General features: G+C 48.4%; 1 protein-coding gene across 6 annotated transcripts in view; it reads left to right on the top strand.

The window, feature by feature from the left end:
- GRAMD1B (GRAM domain containing 1B) overlaps positions 1-20,278 on the top strand; it is a 170,485-nt gene that overhangs the window by 94,484 nt on the left and 55,723 nt on the right. The gene's annotated exons all lie outside the window — the stretch shown is intronic.

The raw sequence follows: 20,278 nt of genomic DNA, 5'->3' as shown, positions 1-20,278 counted from the left end.
GACAACGGCAATGGGAAGGCCTGTTTCTTTTCCTTAATCCTTTTTTTTTTTTCTGCAATGAAAAAGGAAGCAATCATAGAAATAACAGCCTCCTTCTCAAGTGTTCTAGTTTGCATCAGGATGAATGTGGTGCTTTGAGATCCTCGCCTGTAAAGTGTGAGAAAACAGCAAAGTTATTTTGCATGTTATTTTACTTATTGTTGCTATTTTAATTTTATCTCTTTTTGGTTTTTTTCTGTGTAAAAAATAAAAGCACCACAGTATAGCACTAGGAAGCATCTTGTACTGGGCCCCAGGGGACAGAGCCGAGCCAGGGATGACTCAATAGGTCATCTCTTTTTCTAATTTCTCTAATTCTGTCTTTTATTTAATTACACTGAGAGCCTTTGAATTTTCCCTGTGTGTACATGGCTGTGTGTCACACAGGCTGTACAAATGATACAGATATTAGCATTTGATAATATTACATGTTTTTTTTTTTTTATAAAAAAAAGTCCCTCTCTCGCAGTGATCCGCTGCCTTCTGTGCTGTGCATTTGGGCTGAGGAGTTGCATAATAGCTCGGTGGAGTGGCAGGAGAGCAAAGCATGTGCTGGAGCTGCTGGGAACGCTGGGATGGAGCGGCTCTGCAGTGCCATGGCCCCGCTGCATCCCCACAAACCGGCAGGGACAGCGCTGTGACGCTCCCAGTTCGTCCCAGTTCGTCCCAGCTCATCCCGGCGCTCCTGGAGCTCCGGCTGGAGCATCCCTGGTGCCCGTGCGGGCTGGGGCCGAGCGGAGGCTCCGGAGCCCTCCTGGGGACACAAGCAGCTTACAGGGGGAAGTGCTGGCCGGGCTGCAGTAGGTGACGCTCTTCCCTCTCCCTTCCTCGGGCTCCCGGCACTCCTGGGCCCCTTTGTTCTCCATAAAGATCCCGAGCAGCTCCCCCCAGCTCTCCTGGAGTCACCTGACAGGTGCGAGCCAAGCCCTGCATCCTCATCATCCAGTCCCAAAATTAAATATTCTGATTGCTTCCCTTATTTAATTATACAGCATTCTGGATCTCTGCAGCTGTCGCTCTGTTCCCCCCGGGATATTTTGTTTATTTGGTTGTGCTGCAATATCCAGCACAGGGGGGTGAGTTAGGGATGTTATTTCAGGCCCTGCTTTGCCCAAATCTGTGTGTTTGGAGGAGCACAGAATGAATGCAGGGCTCCCTGAACCTGCTTGGGGTGTTTAATGAGGGCTGGACAGCCTTGATACAAAATGAGCTTATAGGGTTGGGATTTCTATAAAGGAAAATGATCCAGTGCATGGGCTGCAAACAAATCCTCTGGTGCTTGGTGCAGGAGCAGCACTGCTGGGGTTAACCCACATTTCCTCCCAGAGCCATGCTCAGAGAGACACATGATGTCTGTCTGTCTGTCTGTCTGTCTGTACCAGGGAGGGACAGAAAGCTGCCGGCAGCACAGCCTGCCCTGACCCTTGGGAGCAGCACCTGCCTTTCCCAGAGTTCAGGCCCCACGTCCATCCTGTGCTGTGGGATCACACCAGATCCCACTGGGTGGGACACCAGGGGACCTCTGGGGCTGTGCTGGAGTTGCATAATGGCTCAGTGGAGTGGCAGGAGAGCAAAGCATGCGCTGGAGCTGCTGGGAGCCTGGGCTGGAGCAGCTCTGCAGTGCCAAGGCCCCGCTGCATCCCCTGGCTGTGCCCGTGCTGCTCCCTCTCTGCATGCCCTGCATTTCCTGCACTGCTGCCCCTCAATCCTCACACCATGCCCTGCATTTCCTGCACTGCTGCTCCCTCTCTGCATGCCCTGCATTTCCTGCACTGCTGCCCCTCAATCCTCACACCATGCCCTGCATTTCCTGCACTGCTGCTCCCTCTCTGCATGCCCTGCATTTCCTGCACTGCTGCCCCTCAATCCTCACACCATGCCCTGCATTTCCTGCACTGCTGCTCCCTCTCTGCATGCCCTGCATTTCCTGCACTGCTGCTCCCTCTCAGCACACCCTGCATTTCCTGCACTGCTGCTCCCTCTCAGCACACCCTGCATTTCCTGCACTGCTGCTCCCTCTCAGCACACCCTGCATTTCCTGCACTGCTGCTCCCTCTCAGCACACCCTGCATTTCCTGCACTGCTGCTCCCTCTCAGCACACCCTGCATTTCCTGCACTGCTGCTCCCTCTCAGCACACCCTGCATTTCCTGCACTGCTGCTCCCTCTCAGCACACCCTGCATTTCCTGCACTGCTGCTCCCTCTCAGCACACCCTGCATTTCCTGCACTGCTGCTCTCTCAGCACACCCTGCATTTCCTGCAGCAGCCACCTCACCCTGCCCAAAATGATCTCATCCCCACCTGGTGGCCCTGGGGCTCTGCAGCACAGCTGGGGACAGCCAGGGGGGCTGGGTGACATCACGGAGTGGCAGTGGCACCGTGCAAGGACCCGCTGTGCTGTCACAGTGTGCTGGTGGCAGCAGTGATGCTGCAGCCCCTGAGGATGCTGGCAGGACAGATGACAGCAGCAATTTGCCTCATCACAGTCTGCTGTCGTGGTTTAATTGGTCATTTTTGTGTTTTAATGCTGTTCCCGTCTTGATGTTGTGACCTGGTACTGTGAGAGAGCTTTTGCCTCCAGGCTGACATCACTGTTATCTCACAGCTCCTCAGGGACTGTAATCAGCCAGGCCTGGAGCTTTAAATCTCAGAAAGCCAAAAAACCACAGCAGCCTTTCCCTCCCCTTCCATCTCAGGCTCTGCTGCTCGCCCTGCTCTTCCTTCTTAGGAGTTTTGGGGAGTTCATGATCCAGCAGAGATGGAAACTAATTTAGATCTTTGATGAAAAATGGAAATCTAATGCCAGAAGAGCGTTGCAGGGACAAAAACAAGCTGGTAGCTGAATTGATGTCCCATAAATGGGATACTGAGTAAAACTCTGCTCGTCTGATTTTCCTTCTTTTGTGGTTCCTTCTGCATTGCTTGTGCTGCTGTGTTGCTTGGAATAGTTCTGAGCTGCAGAACCTGCAATCTGGAACCTACAGAGAAAAGAAGGGCCAAAGGCTCCACTAAAAATAAATCTGTAATTCATTTTTCTGCTAGTGCCTGTGGGTGAGGGAAAAAAAAAAAAAAAACCAACAAAACTCTCAATGTTCCAACACCCTGCTTATCTGAGGGAAGGATCTATTATGTAGTCGTGGGGGTGGGATGGGAACTAGGTAGGGTTAGAGAACAGCAGAGCTAAAATTAGCGTCGTTTGATGTCAGGGAGCAGTGAAGATTGACTCGAGGCAGTTTCAGTTCTGCCTTCTGGAGGCTGCGGCTGCAGGAGCCCCTTGGTGCCTCCACCTGGCTGCCCCTGCCCTTCCCAGCCCCGCAGATCTGGGAATCCCAGTCCCAGGGTGGGCAAAAGGGGCGGGAGGGGTTCCTGAGCCCGTCCCACCCTGCTCCGCTCCCCGGCCTCGCCGCTCCTTTGAGATGGGAATTACCGGGAGGGGAGGCTCTGTCCTCGCTTCGCTGTGACACGCAGGGGTGACAAACGTGGGTGTTTGGGATTCGTGGCTCCTTGATTAGCCAGGAAATGATGAAGCTGCTTAAATCACTTCCAATTTGGTGCTGAAGCCGCAGAGCCTTAAAGAACTGCTGCGTGCAATGAACTTCGTCCCGTGGCGCTGCAAATGATCCCAAATGAAATTGGATTTCCAAATCAATTCTTCCTCAATTTCTGGAGAAGCTTCACAAAATAGTTCTGTGAAAGTTACATAATCGTGCTGCTGTGCCCATTGTGCTGTTTGACCTTCACATTACAGGTCCAAATGTTGCATTTTCATTCTTTCCTGTCTTCATTGATTCTCCCGCTCCTTCATCACCCTTTGTGCCTTTTATTCAGGGGGAAGAAATAGGTGCTGATAATTCTCAGCTAAAAACCACCAGAGCTGACCCACATACATATAAATATGGTTTTCTGGGGAAAGGAGAGGCCTTAGCTCCTTATGAATTCTGCAAATGGATCTGAGGAATCAGGATGTTCCCGTTGGCTGCGGCAGGAAGAGCAAACCTCATTAACAGGTCGCTCATCTTCCCCTGCATCCAGAACATTCTGACCTGGCCACACACCCTGAACCTTCTGGCTGGCCATAAATTAAGGTTTTTATCCTTTTCCAGCAAGAAGATGCCGGGCCAGGTGTCAGGAAGGACAGCTTGGAGCAGCCTTGGCAGGTTTATTCTCTAGATGGTTCTGTGGCACACTGAGGGGTAATTAGCAGCTTTTGTGCTCATTTCTCAGGCCTTGGTGTTATTTTTTCTGCTCTTTTCCATGGTGGGAAGCACTGAGGAGCCTAATGTGAGTGCACTAAAGCCATGGAAAAGCTTTGCACACAATTCCCTTGGCCAGGCTGTGCTTGGGCACCAAGAGGGGCAGAAGTAGAAGCAGGATCAGCCCAGCAGCAGTTTCTGTCCTGGCTGCTCAGTGCCACACTGGATTAATACCTGCACTGGCAACAGGCTGTGAAGCACAACTTTTATTTTAGCAAAAGTCTGAAATTACAGTGGAAGAAAACCATTTGAAATAAAACTAAGGCATTTTCAAACCCCTGATCTTCAAACCCTGACTGGGTTTGCTGTGTGATGATACACTGGCAAAAGCATCCCTTTAATATTTTTGTTTCTTATGTGGTTGGCTCTTGGCATCAGGTTTTGATTTAAATTTAGATAAACCTCTGTAATTTTGTCCTCTAATATGTATGTGCAGACTGAGACCTCTCTGAGGGCAGCCAGACAGAGCAGTTCTGTCACTGAGGCCATGAAGAAGCAGCTGCACTTTGCAGAGTTTGCTGCAGCACCCAGAATCTCTCCCCCAGATCTCTCCTTGGGCTGCAGATTATTTTGGCTAATTGAATCCCAGTCGTTTGTTTTGCTGGGAAATTGCCTTCCCCCTCTTATCAGATGGCAGGATCACCTTGCTCTCTGTCTCCAGTCCTCAGAAATGTCAAGTGAAGGGCAGACTGGAGTGGCTCTGCAATCCTGCAGCCTTTGCTCACTCAGGGCCTGCAGCTGAGGCAAGTGAGGCACCAGCGGGGCTGTTCCAGGGGTTCTTTTCCTCACTAAAAAGCCTGAAAATGTGGAAAATTCAGTCAGGAAGAGATAAAGCATGGAGCTGAGGCTGCTGGGTGCTGTTTGAGAGCTCAGTCCCTTCTGAAGGGAAGGAAGGGGCTGCCTGTGGGGGCTGGGGGTCACAAGAGGCTCTGTTTGTGCCTGGATCTGTCATTGACCATTTTCATCCTCATGGTGCCTCTGCCCCACTTTCCCTGCCTGCAAAATGAGGCAAACCAGTCTCTCCTTCCTTCTCCCTGTGCCTAGAACAGAGATTTTCAAGGGATAACTTCTGGAAGGAGCTGTTGGACAGAAATCAGTCTCCTCTTCCCTCTCCCTTTGCCTGAGCAGAGATTTTCAAGGGATAAGAGCTGGAAGGAGCTGTTGGACAGAAATCAGTCTCCTCTTCCTTCTCCTCTGTTCTTGGAGCAGAGATTTTCATTCCCACATGTTGGGAAGGAGCTGTTGGACAGAAATCAGTCTCCCTTTCCTTCTCCCCCTTCCTGGAGGAGAGGTTTTAATGGAATAAGTTCTGGAAGGAGCTGTAGGGCAGAAATCAGTCTCCCTTTCCTTCTTCCCCTTCCTGGAGCAGAGATTTTAATGGGATAAATTCTGGAAGGAGCTGTTGGACTAAAATCAGTCTCCCCTTCCTTTTCCCTGTGCTTGGAGCAGAGATTTTCATTTCCATGTTTTGGGAAGAAGATGTTGGACAGAAGTCAGTCTCCCTTTCCTTCTCCCTTTGCCTGAGCAGAGATTTTCAAGGGACAAGTGCTGGAAGGAGCTGTAGGACAGAAATCAGTCTCTCCTTCCTTCTCCCCCTTCCTGGAGCAGAGATTTTCATGGGACAAGTGCTGGAAGGAGCTGTTGGACAGAAATCAATCTCCCCTTCCTTTTCCCTTTGCCTGAGCAGAGATTTTCATTCCCACATTTTGGGAAGAAGATGTTGGGCAGAAATCAGTCTCTCCTTCCTTCTTCCCCTTCCTGGAGCAGAGATTTTCATGGGACAAGTGCTGGAAGGAGCTGTTGGACAAAAATCCATCTCCTCTTCCTTTTCCCTTTGCCTAAGCTGAGATTTTCAAGGGACAAGTGCTGGAAGAAGATGTTGGACAGAAATCAGTGTCCTCTTCCTTCTCCCTTTGCCTGGAGCAGAGATTTTCATTCCCACATGTTGGGAAGGAGCTGTTGGGCAGAAATCAGTCTCCCTCTCCTTCTCCCTGTGCCTGGAGCAGAGATTTTCCAGGGCCAAGTGCTGGAAGGAGCTGCTGGGCAGTGTCCCACGTTTTTAAGTGCCTGATTCACCCCGTGTGTGTTGATAGTTGTGTTGGACTGATGAGAAGCTCTCGCATTGCTGGAATTTCTGCTGCATTTCTGCTCAGCAAGTGGGCAGGGGCAGGGCCTGGAAGAGGCAGAAATTCCCATCAAAACCCTTGTGGTGCTTCCTGACAGAATTACTGCATCCTGGTCAAGGCCTCTTCTGCTTTTTCCAGCTGAAATTCCAGATTTCTCTCTATTTTAAACAGTTTAAACTTTGGTTGGTTGAGCAGCTGCTGTGTTTTTGCTTGAACCTTCCCCAGAACTCCTCTGAGTTCAGGCCCTGGTTAGAAAGTGCATCTTAATGCCATTATTATTATTTTATTTGATGCTTATTACGACTGTAATAATAATTAACTACTAATTTCAGGATTTTGAGCCTGTTTGAAATAAACTGTAGAAGTTGCAATAATATATCCAAGGATGGAATATCCAAGCTCAGGAAATGGAGACACCAAACCCAAAATGCTGCACAGAGCCACGTGCTGAACACAAGATGCTGGAATGTTCTCTGAGCTTCTCCTTTCCTAAAGTTTTCCTTTTGGCCAGATTTAGGCCTGTGCTGTTGATTATATTTTACATTTTCCAGCGGTTTATTCCCCTGTAACCATTTTTCCAGGACAGAATGATCTCTGTGGTCACAGCCAAGTGATCTGAGGGCAGATGCTTCTGCTTTTTTCCCTACTAAAAAAAGATGCAAAATGCTGCCACTCTCCTTTGACAATGTCACAGCCACTCCATGCATGTGGCAGAAGAGCAGAGAAAGAGGATTTTGGGGATTTTTTTTTTTTTTGGAGATTCCTATATTTGGGATATATATTTTGAATAATTTTCAAACCACTCAGAATACCAGGTTTGGCAGAATGTGGTTTTGGACCACAGTTAATTTCAGGCCTTGCAATTGGAAGGAGAAAAATGAAGGAGAAAATGAGTGGAATGAAAAGGACTTTGGGGGAAAATTAGGTGTATTTTGAGGAGCAGCAACGATTTGGTAACAGAAGAAATGTCCAGCTATGCACATAAAATTAGAAAAATTAGCTGGAGGGGGAACACACAACTTGTGTGGTTCAAGAACAGCTCCCTCTAATTAGAGTCATCCCCTTGCTGAGATGCTGAGCAAATCAGGCTGTGTTGGAAGGATGGAAGGAGGTGGCCAGGCCTGGGCACTGCAGGGATCACTGGCAAGGTCTCAGCCCTGCTGCAGTCAGCACACACCAGGTGCTGTGAGTTAAGGGTTTGCATGGAGCCAGAGGAGTTGCAGAGGGAGGCAGAGCTGTAATTTTGGTGTATTTCTGACCCCACAGCACCAGAAATAAAGCAGCTGTGGGGATGTGGAAGGAGTGCCCTTTGCTTGTGAGGCTGTGCAGCCCTCAGAGCTGGAACTGGGTTTTTGTTCAGAGCTGTCAGCTGGCAGAGAAATGTGATGCACAACCTGGTGCACATTTTGGGAATGAGGTTTGGGAGGCAAAGCCAAGCTTAGCTGTAGGCCATGAAAGAAGGATGTGTCTGGAGGCCAGGGCTCACAGAACTGAGCAATATTCAGTGCCTGCTCCAGGGCACTAAAGCTGCAGCATTGCTTCAAATACCTGCTGCATTATTTTTCCAGCAGGAAGAACAAGTTCCCCGTGGATTCTTTTCTGTTTTAAAGGCAGCTGATAGCACAACTGGTCTGGGAAATAGAACTGTTTCTAAAATTGTGTTGTTTTACAGCAAAAGAGGCTCTTGAAAACAGAGATTTGCTGTGCTGGGAGATTTTCACGCCCCACCTCCAGTTTGGAGGAAGAGATTCCATCCTAAACAATCCAGATGGACAAAGGGTAGAAGAAAGGAAGTGGAATTAGTCCTGGTTTGCAGATGAGGCACACAGAGATGAAAGGTGTTTTTCCTTTGAATTGTTTATTAATAGCTGTGTATTAATTCCCTACTGAAAGCTTGGCTTAGGAGAGCAAAAAATTAATATAGCTTAAACAATTCTCTAAAGAGAGCAAACTCTGCTGAAGTAAGGGCAGGATGAGGAATGCAAACATCCATCCCTGTCCCCTGCACCTCTCACAGGGGACTTGCCCAGAGCCACAACCTGAATCCTTGTCATTGTCCCAAAACAACCTGAATCCTTGTAATTTTCCCAAACCAACCTGAATCCTTATCATTGTCCCAAACCAACCTGTGCATTGCTTCTATTTGGAGATATCACAGTTGTCCTGAGGAAATCTGTTCTTTCAAGGATCACAGCCCAGATTAGGAATTCAGGATGATTTGGATTTCACTTTTCAAGGTTTCCCACATGGAACTCCAAATCCCAAGGATGTTTTAGTGTGTCTTGGAAGTTTTGGGGCAAGACAAAACAATCCTTGAAACTGTAACGCTCAACCAGCCCTGATTTTGCAATTACAGGTTTGCAATCAATGAGGTTTGCAATCATTGCAAACCTTTAGAATCCTGCATTGCTGCAAACTGGGCTGCTGCCTCTTTAAAGAAATGGAAATAATGGAAAGCAGAGCTAGAGAGTGAAAGAAGCGTGATATAACTGAGGCATTGATCCGTGCTCCTGCCAATGGGGCGTCCTGTGCAGGGCCAGGAGCTGGACTTCAATAATCCTTGTGGGTTCCTTCCAGCTCCAGGATATTCTGTGTTTCTGTGGGCCTGTTTTGTATTTATTAACAGTTACCTTTTGCTGTTTATGAATGTGACAAGAGAAGGAGTTTGTTCCACTTCTCTCCTGCTCCTGGCTGTGAGGATTTGACTTCAGCCTTGTTTCTTTCCCACAATTTCATATCAGCCCGTTGCTCATTGTTCAAAAAAAACAACCCCAAACCTTTTAATACAGCTTCTCTTTCTCTTCAATATTTACATTCTTCAAATATTTATTGACCACTCCACTTTGTTTACCCTCCGAGTTTGTTTTCACAACGAGCCTCATGAGTGCCGGGATGTTTTTGTTGCTTTCCTTTGAACTCGTTGCGCTGTAAGAAAATCTCTCTGGTTCTTTGCCACCCTTCTAAACGTGTTCCTGCTTGGGATTAACTGATCATGCAGACCAAATATTTCATCATTCCACGAGGGCTGATTGATCAGCTCCCAGTCCTCCCTGCTCCTCCATCACGTTGCAGGAACATTTTTCATTTGCTTTCTGCTCTTCCCCTGTCCATCTGTGCTGCTTCCTTGCTTTTTAAATTCTTTAAATTGCTGGCTGTGGTTTTGTTTCCTCTGTTGCACCTGCCTGGAGTAGGTACAAAGCCAAGGACAGCAGCAGGGCTGCGTTCCTGCTTTTCCCAGACGGGAATCAGACACAGCCTCTGTTTATTTTTCCCCAGACAGGTTTTTTAAGTGTGTTTATACACACTTCCAAGATGAGTCACATTGTTACCTTCTGCATTGTAGAACCTCCGTGCAGAAGATGGCCTTTCCCAGAGCTTGTATTTGGAAATGCCCGAGTGTTGGAGGCAAATATTTCTATTTATTCCAAATATTTCCTGTTGCTGCCTGCTGTTCTAGCAGGGAAATCGATTCTTTGTGTTGCCTGATGAGCTTCGGGAGGGTGTGCAGCCCCTCAGGGTGAAAAGCCAGAGCTTTGTGGGAGTGGGGAAGTGGAATTTCGAGGTAATTGGGACGTTTATGTCCAGCTGACTGCTCTGCTCCTTTGTCGTCACAGAAGTGCTCCCTGGTGGTTTGCACAGCGTTATATATTTAATATTATATATAATCATATATATATATATATATATATATATATATATATATATAATTTATATTTATAATTTATATTTATAATTTATATTTATAATTTATATATATATAATCTTATATATATAATTAAATTATATATATTTAATATATATAATTAAATTATATATAATGTATAGTTAAATATAATATATAATATAAAATATAGAATATAGAATATTTTATATATCTAATATATAATATTAAATTATATATTTAATAGATTAAATATATATTAATATATTAAAATATCAATATATTTAATATTTAATATATATATTAATCTACCTATATATATATAATATATATCTATATTAAATCTCTCTATATATTATAGAGCATTTAATAAAGCTCTGTTCGGGGTGCCAGGGCTGGGATTTTTCATGCAGCTCCACTCGGGGTGCCAGGGCTGCGGTACCAGGGCGGCAGAACCGATGGGTAAGGGCAGGAGAGGAGCAAAAATCTGCAATTTCTCCTCGGCGAGGGCAGCGAGGAGCAGCCAGGGTTAAGCGGGTGATGTGGGACATCCTTAAAGGCACAGCGGGAGCTTTTCTCCGCAGCCGGCTGGGATGCCAGAGCCGGGCAGCGCATTGCAAAGGCGGCTTTGTTCCAGCCATGCCGAGCCCTTATCAGAGCGGGGAATCTTTTTGTCCACTCCTTGGGCGGCCCTGAGATGCCTCGGAGCGGCAGCAGCAGCGAGGGTCCCGGGCGGCTCCGTGCGGTTCCCCCCGGCGGGGTCGCAGGGCAGCGGGGAGGAACCTCCCGGGAAGGGCCATGCGCTGACAGGTGCCCCTGGAACCCTTGAATCCTCGTTTCTCACCTCCCAGGCGGGCGGGGAATCCTCCCTGTGTTTGTGTGTGTGTGTGTGTGTGTGCTGGGGGTCAGGCAGCTCCTCAGGAAAAGGATGTGGGGTTGGGATGGAGATGCAGCTGGGATGGAGATGTGGCTGATGGGGGAATGTCAGTCTGGGGGGAAGGGATGTGGGGGGAAAAGCTGGGGAAGGTGAAGAATATTCCCACTGGCATCCCAAGAACTCGTTTGTTTGTGTTGGGTTTGAGGTGAAATTTTGGTGCTGCTGGTCCCTCCTGGCTGCCCCTGCAGTGACACTGGGAGTACAGTGGCAAAACAGTTGACTCTGTGCTGAGGGAAGAAAAGGAGGATAAATAATGGAGGCAGTACTGTGATGATTTCACAGGGATCTGTAATTAGGCTGAGCTCCTATTTCTGGCCTTTTCCTTGTGTTTAGGGCAGCCTTATTCTCCACCTTGTTTATTCATGTGGGCAGGGGCTGCACTGAGCAGCTCTGTGAGGGTTTTTGGTCAGTTTTGGGGTGAGCCCAGCAGATTCCAGGAATCTGGAAGAAAGGGCCAAGAGAAATTAAGGAAGTCGGTGGGAGCAGGGGTGAATCCAGTTGGGCTGGGGTTGGAAATCAGAGCTGGCACAGGGCAGGTCTGAAGGCAGAGACTGGGGCAGTGCTGTGTAGGAGGCTGCAGGAGGCTGGGATCTCTTTGGATAACCAGACTGGAACAGCTGGGAGGAATGGAGAAGCTGGAATATCCATAACAGAACAACACAATGCAGAAGCACCCACTGCACCAGCCGGTGCTGGAGAAAGAGATTGGCCCATGGACCATTTTAGGACAATTAGGACAATTTCCCTTCTCTTTATGAACGAGCTGTGAGCTCCTGCAGCTCAGCCCAGCAGGGAAGAGGGAGCAGAGGGGTGCTGGGTGCTGGATGGGGCCTGTCTGTACCAGGAGGCTGCTGCAGGCCAGCCCCTGGCACAGCTCTGTGGATGCTCATTCTGCTCTCCCCAATGGCAGCTATTGAAGCTTTAGCCAGATGTCAGGGAACTCTCTTTGTGCTGGGCCTGCACGGGAGCAGCACGGCTGCTCAGTTCCTGGGAGCAGAGAGGGGGTGGCTGTCTCAGATTCCCAGTGGCATCCCAAGAACTCGTTTGTTTGTGTTGGGTTTGGGGTGAAATTTTGGTGCTCCTGGTCCCTTCTGGCCGCCCCTGCAGTGACACTTGGGAGTACAGTGGCAAAAGATTTGACTCTGTGCTGAGGGAAGAAAAGGAGGATAAATAATGGAGGCAGCACTGTGATGATTTTCATTTTTCACCTCCCAGGCAGGTGGGGAATCCTTCCTTTGTGTGTGTGTGTGTGCTGGGGGGGTCAGGGAGCTCCTCAGGAAAGGGAAAAGGATGCGGGGCTAGGATGGAGATGCTGGGATGGAAATGCAGCTGATGGGGGAATGTCAGTCTGGGGGGAAGGGATGTGGGAGAAAAGCTGGGGAAGAACTTAAGGTGGAGAATATTCCCAGTGGCATCCCAAGAACTCATTTGTGTTGGGTTTGAGTGAAATTTTGGTGCTGCTGGTCCCTCCTGGCTGCCCCTGCAGTGACACTGGAAGTCCAGTGGCAAAACATGTAACTCTTTACTAATGAAACAAAAGAAGGATAAATAATGGAGGCAGTACTGTGATGATTTCACAGGGATCTGTAATTAGGCTGAGCTCCTGTTTCTGGCCTTTTTCCTTGAGTTTAGGGCAGCCTTATTCTCCACCTTGTTTTATCTGTGGTCATGGGGGCAGGGGCTGCACTGAGCAGCTCTGTGAGGGTTTTTGGTCAGTTTTGGGGTGAGCCCAGCAGATTCCAGGAATCTGTAAGAAAGGGCCAAGAGAAGTTAAGGAAGTCGGTGGGAGCAGTGGGGACACTGGAAGTCCAGTGGCAAAACATTTAACTCTGTCCTGAGGGAAGAAAAGAAGATTAATAACAGAGGCACTACTGTGATGATTTCACAGGGACCTGTAGTTAGGCTGAGCTCCTGTTTCTGTTATTTTTCCTTGTGTGTAGGGCAGGCTTCTCTCAAAAGCTGTTTTGCTTTTCCCTTCATCCTCCCTGCAAAGGGGAGCTGCTCCTGCTGAGGTGCACTCAGGCCCTGTCTGCCTGATCTCCCCAGCCCTCAGCACGCTGCTGTAACCCAAATAAATGCAGGAGTTCCTTTCATTAGTGCTCCATCTCAGAGACATCTGCTGGGTTATTGATGTGCCTGGTAATCTTCATTTTCCAGCGCACTGCTGGGTCCATGATCTGTCAGAGCAGAGCAAGGGCTGCTGGGCTAAAAGATGCAGGAGGACAGAACGTGCAATGGCTCCCCAGGAAACAACAGATGGTTTAGTGCCAAGCAGAGGAGCTTCAGGTGTGTGAGTGGTGCATGGGTAGAAACCCCAGAGAGGGGATTTGGGGGTGAGAAGCTCAGCCAGCCTTTCCCACTGCATCATTCCGAACTGGCAGCTTCCAGGTGGGATCTGCTGCCTGTCCCTGGTGCTCTGTGCTCTCCATTTCTCCTCACGTCTGTCCTGCAGTGCCTCTCCAGGCTGGGATGGGATTCTCTTGGGATCAACCAGCAGGGAAAAACTGATTTGCCTTGTGCTCCTCTTCCTCCTCATTTTCAGAGATCACACGGATTTAAAGAAGGCCAGACCTGCATTGAGCACCCTCCTGGGCATCACTGTGAGCTCATAGCTGTGATTCCTCAGGGATTTGGGGCAGCCCTTGGCTGTCACAGACACATTTTATGAAAAATCCTTAAGATTTTTTCTCCTGAGAAGCTGAGAGGCCTCAGGAACAAAATGTAAACAATGGTTATCTGCTGCTGTGGAATGCAACAGCTGCATCTGGGATTGGGCTCATGTGGATGTTTCTAATTAATGGCCAATCACAGCCCAGCTGGCTCGGACTCTCTGTCCGAGCCCCAAGCCTTTGTTATCATTCTTTTTTCTATTTCTAGCCAGCCTTCTGAGGAAATCCTTTCTTCTATTCTTTTAGTATAGTTTTAATATAATATATATCATAAAATAATAAATCAGCCTTCTGAACCATGGAGTCAGATCCTCGTCCCTTCCCTCATCCTCAGACCCCTGTGAGCACCGTCCCACCTGGCTGGTGAGGAACCTGCCCAGACAGACTCTGGCCATGCTACAAATGCTTGTCCTGGCTGGTGCAGGCTCCAGCTCTCACTCCAGCCCTTGGTGGTGCTGAACCTCCCCACAGCCTTTTCCCTCCCATCCATGCCTGCACCTCTCCTGCCCCTGGCTCCCCAGGTGCTGATTGTGCTGCTTGTCTGAGCCTGGTGCTGGGGACAGCAGGCAGGGCTGTGTGTCCTGGCTGAGGTGGGACCTGCTGCTGGTGAATGTCTTTAATTCTGTGTGGTTCCTTTTGTGCAATTAAGGAGAGCTAATTAGCTCCTCTTAGTGCAGTCTCCTTGCAGAGGTAGCTGACCTCTTGTTAATCCTGGATTAAGTTCTTACCAAGAACTGGCTCTTTGTGTGTCCCAGTTAAGATGTTGACACTTTGTTCTCTCTCTCCCCTTGTTCTCCTCCTCCCCCTCTTCCTCCCCATGCCTGTGAGCACATGATTCCCTGCCTCCTCCGGCCCCCACTGCTCTAGGAATCCATGGACTCTGTGAAAATGCCACTGCCAGCTCAGAAAGAGTTTTGCTTGGTCTGGCACCTGTCTAGGAGCCCATTTTCCACAAGGAGAAAGGGAGAGTGCTTCTTGTTGCTTGGCAGGGTGGTGTCACAGACACATTTTATGAAAAATCCCTTCTTTAGGATTTTTCCTCCTGAGAAGCTGAGAGGCCTCAGGAACAAAATGTAACCAATGGTTATCTGCTGCTGTGGAATGCAACAGGTGCATCTGGGATTGGGCTCATGTGGTTGTTTCTGATTAATGGCCAATCACAGCCCAGCTGGCTCGGACTCTCTGTCCGAGCCCCAAGCCTTTGTTATCATTCTTTCTTTTTCTATTCTTAGCCAGCCTTCTGATGAAATCCTTTCTTCTATTCTTTTAGTATAGTTTTAATCTAATATATATCATAAAATAATAAATCAGCCTTCTGAACCATGGAGTCAGATCCTCGTCTCTTCCCTCATCCTCAGACCCCTGTGAACACGGTCACAGGCTGGGAATCCTGTGTGGTTTGAGGAGCAGCACCCGTGGGCTGGGCAGGAGTTGTCAAACAGGAGCAATCCCCAGCCAGGGAATCTCCCTGTCCCAAGCTGTGCAGTCAGGAGTCCTCCCCTTCATTCCTGAAGAGGGACAATAGCAAACCAGCAAATCAAACATGTGCAAAATGCTAATTACCACCCAGTTTCCCAGCAGTGCTAATCCTGCTTGCACATCTCCAGGTTGTTGCACTCGGTTTTCCCTCAGGACATGTTTTCCTTCAATGTTTCTTGACATTTCTGTCGTGTCTTTTTCAAAGGCAAGGCTGGAAATAAAACACAAGTGTGTCCTGCTGGTTCTGTTCTGCACTCAGCTGCCGAGCAGAGCTGTTGGGGAAGAGCTCTCCCAGTGGCTTTAAGTTTTCAAACCAGATCAGATTAAAGGTGGGCAAAGAATTACGGGGGGGGGGAAATGTGTTTACCCACCCAGGTGCTCATTGTTGCCTGACGTTCTGCAGACAGATTTTAAAGGGCTCTTTTTGTGTTTCCCTGCTGGTGTGCCTTACAGGGAGGGTAGGATTGCTCTGGAGAGCTGATCCCAGCCCCACCTGATGCTCTGCAGGTCTGGACAGCCAGGCCCTGCTGTGGATCTGTCACCAGCCCTGGGCTTTAATTACCCAGCCAGTGCCTCGTTTCCTCGGGGCTGGGAGATGCAAAATGCATGAGAGTGCTTGTGTTACAGTAGCACCACAACCCTGCAGGCTCTGCAGGGGCAGTTTGGGCAAGGAGAAGGCTCTGCCTGCCTGGCCACTGAAGAGCCTGGCCCAGGAAATTGGAGGGAGGGATGCCCAGACGTGGCTCTGGTGCTTGGTAGAGCTGTGGGGTGCAAGGGGCAGAGTTATGGGGAATTTGGAAAACCACACAGCACCTCAAAAGCTTTACAAACTCAGTCACATCTGCAAAGTTTCACCCCAAACTCTTGGAAGGACAAAGAGCTTTTACATTTCTGCAGCACCATCCCTGGCCCTGAAGACAGCTCATTTTCATGGTGATAAAAGTTGGATGAAACTGCACTGAGAGAGGCTCTTTAGGAGCCTTTGAGGAAGCTCAGGGCTGTGACCATGTCATGCTCAGCAGGCAGATGCTCACATTGTCCTTCACACATGAAGTGAAGTCCTTGTCCTGAGTCTTGAACAGCAGGCTCGTGCAAGCGAGCCCAGCTGGCATAAAATGCATTCTTGCAGCTCTTGAACAAGACAGGAATTTGCAATTTTATGTCCAGAAAAGCTTCTTTAAAGGCTCCTAAAGATCCTCTCTCAGTGCAGTTTCATCCAACTTTTATCACCATGAAAATGAGCTGTCTTCAGGGCCAGGGATGGTGCTGCAGAAATGTAAAAACTCTTTGTCCTTCCAAGAGTTTGGGGTGAAACTTTGCAGATGTGACCGAGTTTGTAAAGCTTTTGAGGTGCTGGGTGGTTTTCCAAATTCCCCATAACTTTGCCCCTTGCACACCATGCCAGATAAGCCTAGGAAGCTTTTCTCTAAGTAAATCTTGCATTTTTACCACTTCTCTTACAGTGCTTTTGGAAGGAGGACTTTTGTTTGATTCATTTCTCTCCCGACAGTCTGAAGGGTGGGTTAGGCTTCACCTCATGTCTGTCCTGCCACTCCATGACCTGCTTTGAGCCTTTGTGTGTTCCAGATCCGAAGCAGCCATTATATTGAATTTATCACGGCATTTGGGTCGGTGTAACTCATGTGGCTATTGAAAAATAGCATCTGTTCAAACCTTAAAATTCATCCAGACTAAATGTATCAACATTTGTGGAGGCTAAGAATTGTGGTTTTAACTATTTTCTCACTTTCTGGAAAAGAAAAAAAACGCTGAAAGATCCATAGGCTGTAAAACAAAATGGGACCATTCAGATATCTCATTCCAAGTGCTGTTGAATGCAAAGTGTGAGGCTTGAATTGATTCTGGTTGGAGGTACAGAACAGTGTTTGGGAGAGCACAAACCCTTGCATAATAATGCTTGCCACAGATGGGTAATTGAGCCTTGAATTAGTTACAGTGGTTAGTTTTGTTTGCTTCCCAAAATAGGTTTCTCTTGTCTGGTCAGGATTCATCCAGCTCCAATTTTCAGCATTTCCAGCTGATACCCAGTGGGATCAAACCTGGATTCCAGGTGAGCATTTAAATTTTGCCATTCCTTGGCCTCCAGGCTGTGCTGGAAGGATTCAGTGCCTTTAGTGCTGGTTGCTTTTCTCTGGGTTTATCCAGATTATCCATCCCTGACCCTGGTTACAATCCTACACGTGGTGTTTCAGTGGGAGTCACCATCCATGGGAAAATTTCAATTTAAAACGTCATTTCCTTGAAGTAAATTACTAATTCTCCAGCTGGCAAACTTTGGGAAGCATTTGGAACAACAAAACTGACCTCAGGCTGATGGATGCCACAAAGTTATTGGAACAGTGGATTCTTGTGCACCTAGGTGTAATCTCTGAGGAATATGAAGGTGCTGGCAGTGTTGTGATATCCAGACAGAGGCGTGGATGGTGGTGCTGCTTTCAGTTTAAAATCCTGAGCAGCCTTTGAATGGCACTGATCTGAGCCTGCTGGAGCACCTCCTGCTCCCACGGGTGTTCTTTACAGTGGAATGATGGATAATCAGCCTTTTGGGGAGATGCCCTTCTGGGGATCAGCACCCAAAGCTGGGACTGACTGTCAGGAGAAGAGAAAATGCTCAGCCCTGGGTGTGGAAGGAGCAAAATACAACAAGAGCAGCAAAGGGCAGAGTGATCAGTATTTACAGCATCCAAGGAACAGCTCCTTGTGCTGTCAGTGAGGGTCATTCACAGCACCCCAAGGCCAATAATTCAGTGTAATTCCACACGAGGACACTTGTGCTCCAATCAGGGGTGTCAGTGCAGCTCCAGCTCAGTTCTACTCTATTTCCTTGCACACACAAGGCCTGGGAGGCAAATGCAAGCTGGGTGATTGCTTTGCTCTCATAATCCTTCATCTTAATTTTTATTGTACTAAGAGGGACTTATTGTCCCTTATTATTGTATTGAGAGGGACTGAAGTCCATCTCCATATTTTGTAATAAAGATGTCCCCAAGCAGGTTTGGAGGGATACAGTGTCCTAATGCTGAAAAAGCTGTAAACTTTGCTGGATTATGTTGCTTTAAAAATCCCAGGCCTGTTTACACATGGATAAGCGCTGCAAAAGAAACAAAACAAAAAAAAAGAAACCAAATTAGCTTCCTAGACGGAGCCGGCTAAATTGAGTTGAGGTCACCTTAACTCTGAATGAGCGTTGTTTAATTCAGCTCAGATAATCCACGTGGCTGCTTAATTAGGGTTTAATTTTCCTGCCTGTTCTTGCTCACAGGCTTTGAAACTTTCTCCCAGCAGCGCGTGTGCGGCAGGGAGGACAAAACACAAACCACAAACCACAATGTTTCCAACCTGTCAGATTTTAACTCCTGGCGTTTTGTTGGTGTCCTTGGCAAGCGTTTAGGGTCGGTTTTTTTTGGGGTTCCTCGGGGGAGCTGCCAGCAGGGCAGGCAGGGAGGGAGGTGGGGAGGACAAACACATTTCCAACCTGTTGGATTTTAATTGTAGTGTTGTTTAAATCCCCGAAAAGCCTTTGGAGGGGTCTCTTTGCCAGGGAGATGCGAGCGGGGCAGGGAGGACAAACACAACGTTTCCAACCTGTCGGATTTTTAACTCCTAGTGTTTAAATCCTTGGAAAGCTTTTGGGAGTCTCTTTGGAGGGGTGATGTGAGTGGGGTGAGCACATTATGTAAAGCGGGGAGGACAAACACAACGTTTCCAACCTGTCGGATTTTTAACTTGTAGTGTTTGTTCAAGCCCTTGTAAAGCCTTTGGGGGTCTCTTTGTCTCTTTGGCGGGGGAGAGGTAAACGGGGTGGGCACATTATGTAAAAAGGGGAGGACAAACACAACGTTTCCAACCTGTCGGATCTTTAATTCCTTGTTTAAATCCTTGAAAAGCTTTTGGGGATCTCTTTGGAGGGGGTGATGCGAGCAGGGCAGGCACATTCTGTAAAACGAGGAGGACAAACACAACATTTCAACCTGTCGGATCTTTAACTCATAGAGTTTGTTCAAGCCCTTGTAAAGCCTTTGGGGGGTCTCTTTGAAGGGGTGATGCAAGGGGGGCAGGCAGGGGTGGACCCATTCTGTAAAACGAGGAGGACAAACACAACGTTTCCAACCTGTTGGATCTTTAACTCCTAATGTTTAAACCCTCTAAAAGCATTTGGGGGTCTCTTTGGCGGGGCACATTCTGGAAAGCGGGGAGGATAAACACCAGACAGGTTTCCAACCTGCCGGATCTTTAGCTCGTAGCGTTTTTCCAGCCTTTTTAAAGCCTTTGGGGGTCTCTGCTGGGGCGATGCGAGCGGGGCAGGCAGGGGTGGGCGCATTCTGTAAAACGAAGAGGACAAACACAACATTTCCAGCCTGTGGGATTTTAACTCATAGTAGTGTTTGGGGGTCTCTTTGCCGGGGTGTTGCGAGCGGGGCGGGCTGGGGTGGGCGCACTATGTAAAACGAGGAGGATACACAACATTTCCAACCTGTCGGATTTTTAACTCATAGCATTTAAATCCTTGAAAAGGGTTTGGGGGTCTCTTTGGCGGGGGAGACGCGACTGGGGTGTGCACATTATGTAAAGCAGGGAGGACAAACACAACGTTTCCAACCTGTCGGATTTGTAACTCGTAGCGTTTTTTCCAGCCTTTTTCCAGCCTTTGGGGGTCTCTTTGCGATCGGGCCGGGCAGGGGTGGGCTCATTATGTGAAACGAGGAGGACAAACACAGGACCGGTTTCCAACCTGTCAGATTTTTAACTCGCAGTGTTTAAATCCTCAAAAAGGGTTTGGGGGTCTCTGCCGGGGTGATGCGAGCTGGGCGGGCAGAGGTGGGCACACTATGGTAAGACGAGGAGGACAAACACATTCCCAACCTGTCGGATTTGTAACTCATAGCGTTTGTCCAAGCCCTTGTAAAGCCTTTGGGGGTCTCTTTGCCGGGGGAGACGCGAGCAGGGTGTGCGCATTCTGTAAAACGAGGACAGACACAACATTTCCAACCTGTCGGACTCGTAGCGTTTGTTCCAGCCTTTTTAAAGCCTTTGGGGGTCTCTTTGGCGGGGGAGATGCGAGCGGGGCGGGCACATTCCGTAAAACGAGGAG

The sequence above is a fragment of the Agelaius tricolor genome, unplaced genomic scaffold (genome assembly GCF_023055355.1).
Source record: "Agelaius tricolor isolate 1412-34295 unplaced genomic scaffold, bAgeTri1.0.p SCAF_29, whole genome shotgun sequence".
NCBI lineage: Eukaryota > Metazoa > Chordata > Aves > Passeriformes > Icteridae > Agelaius > Agelaius tricolor.
Note: the sequence above shows the minus strand (reverse complement) of the source record. Positions and strands in the feature narration are given on the sequence as shown.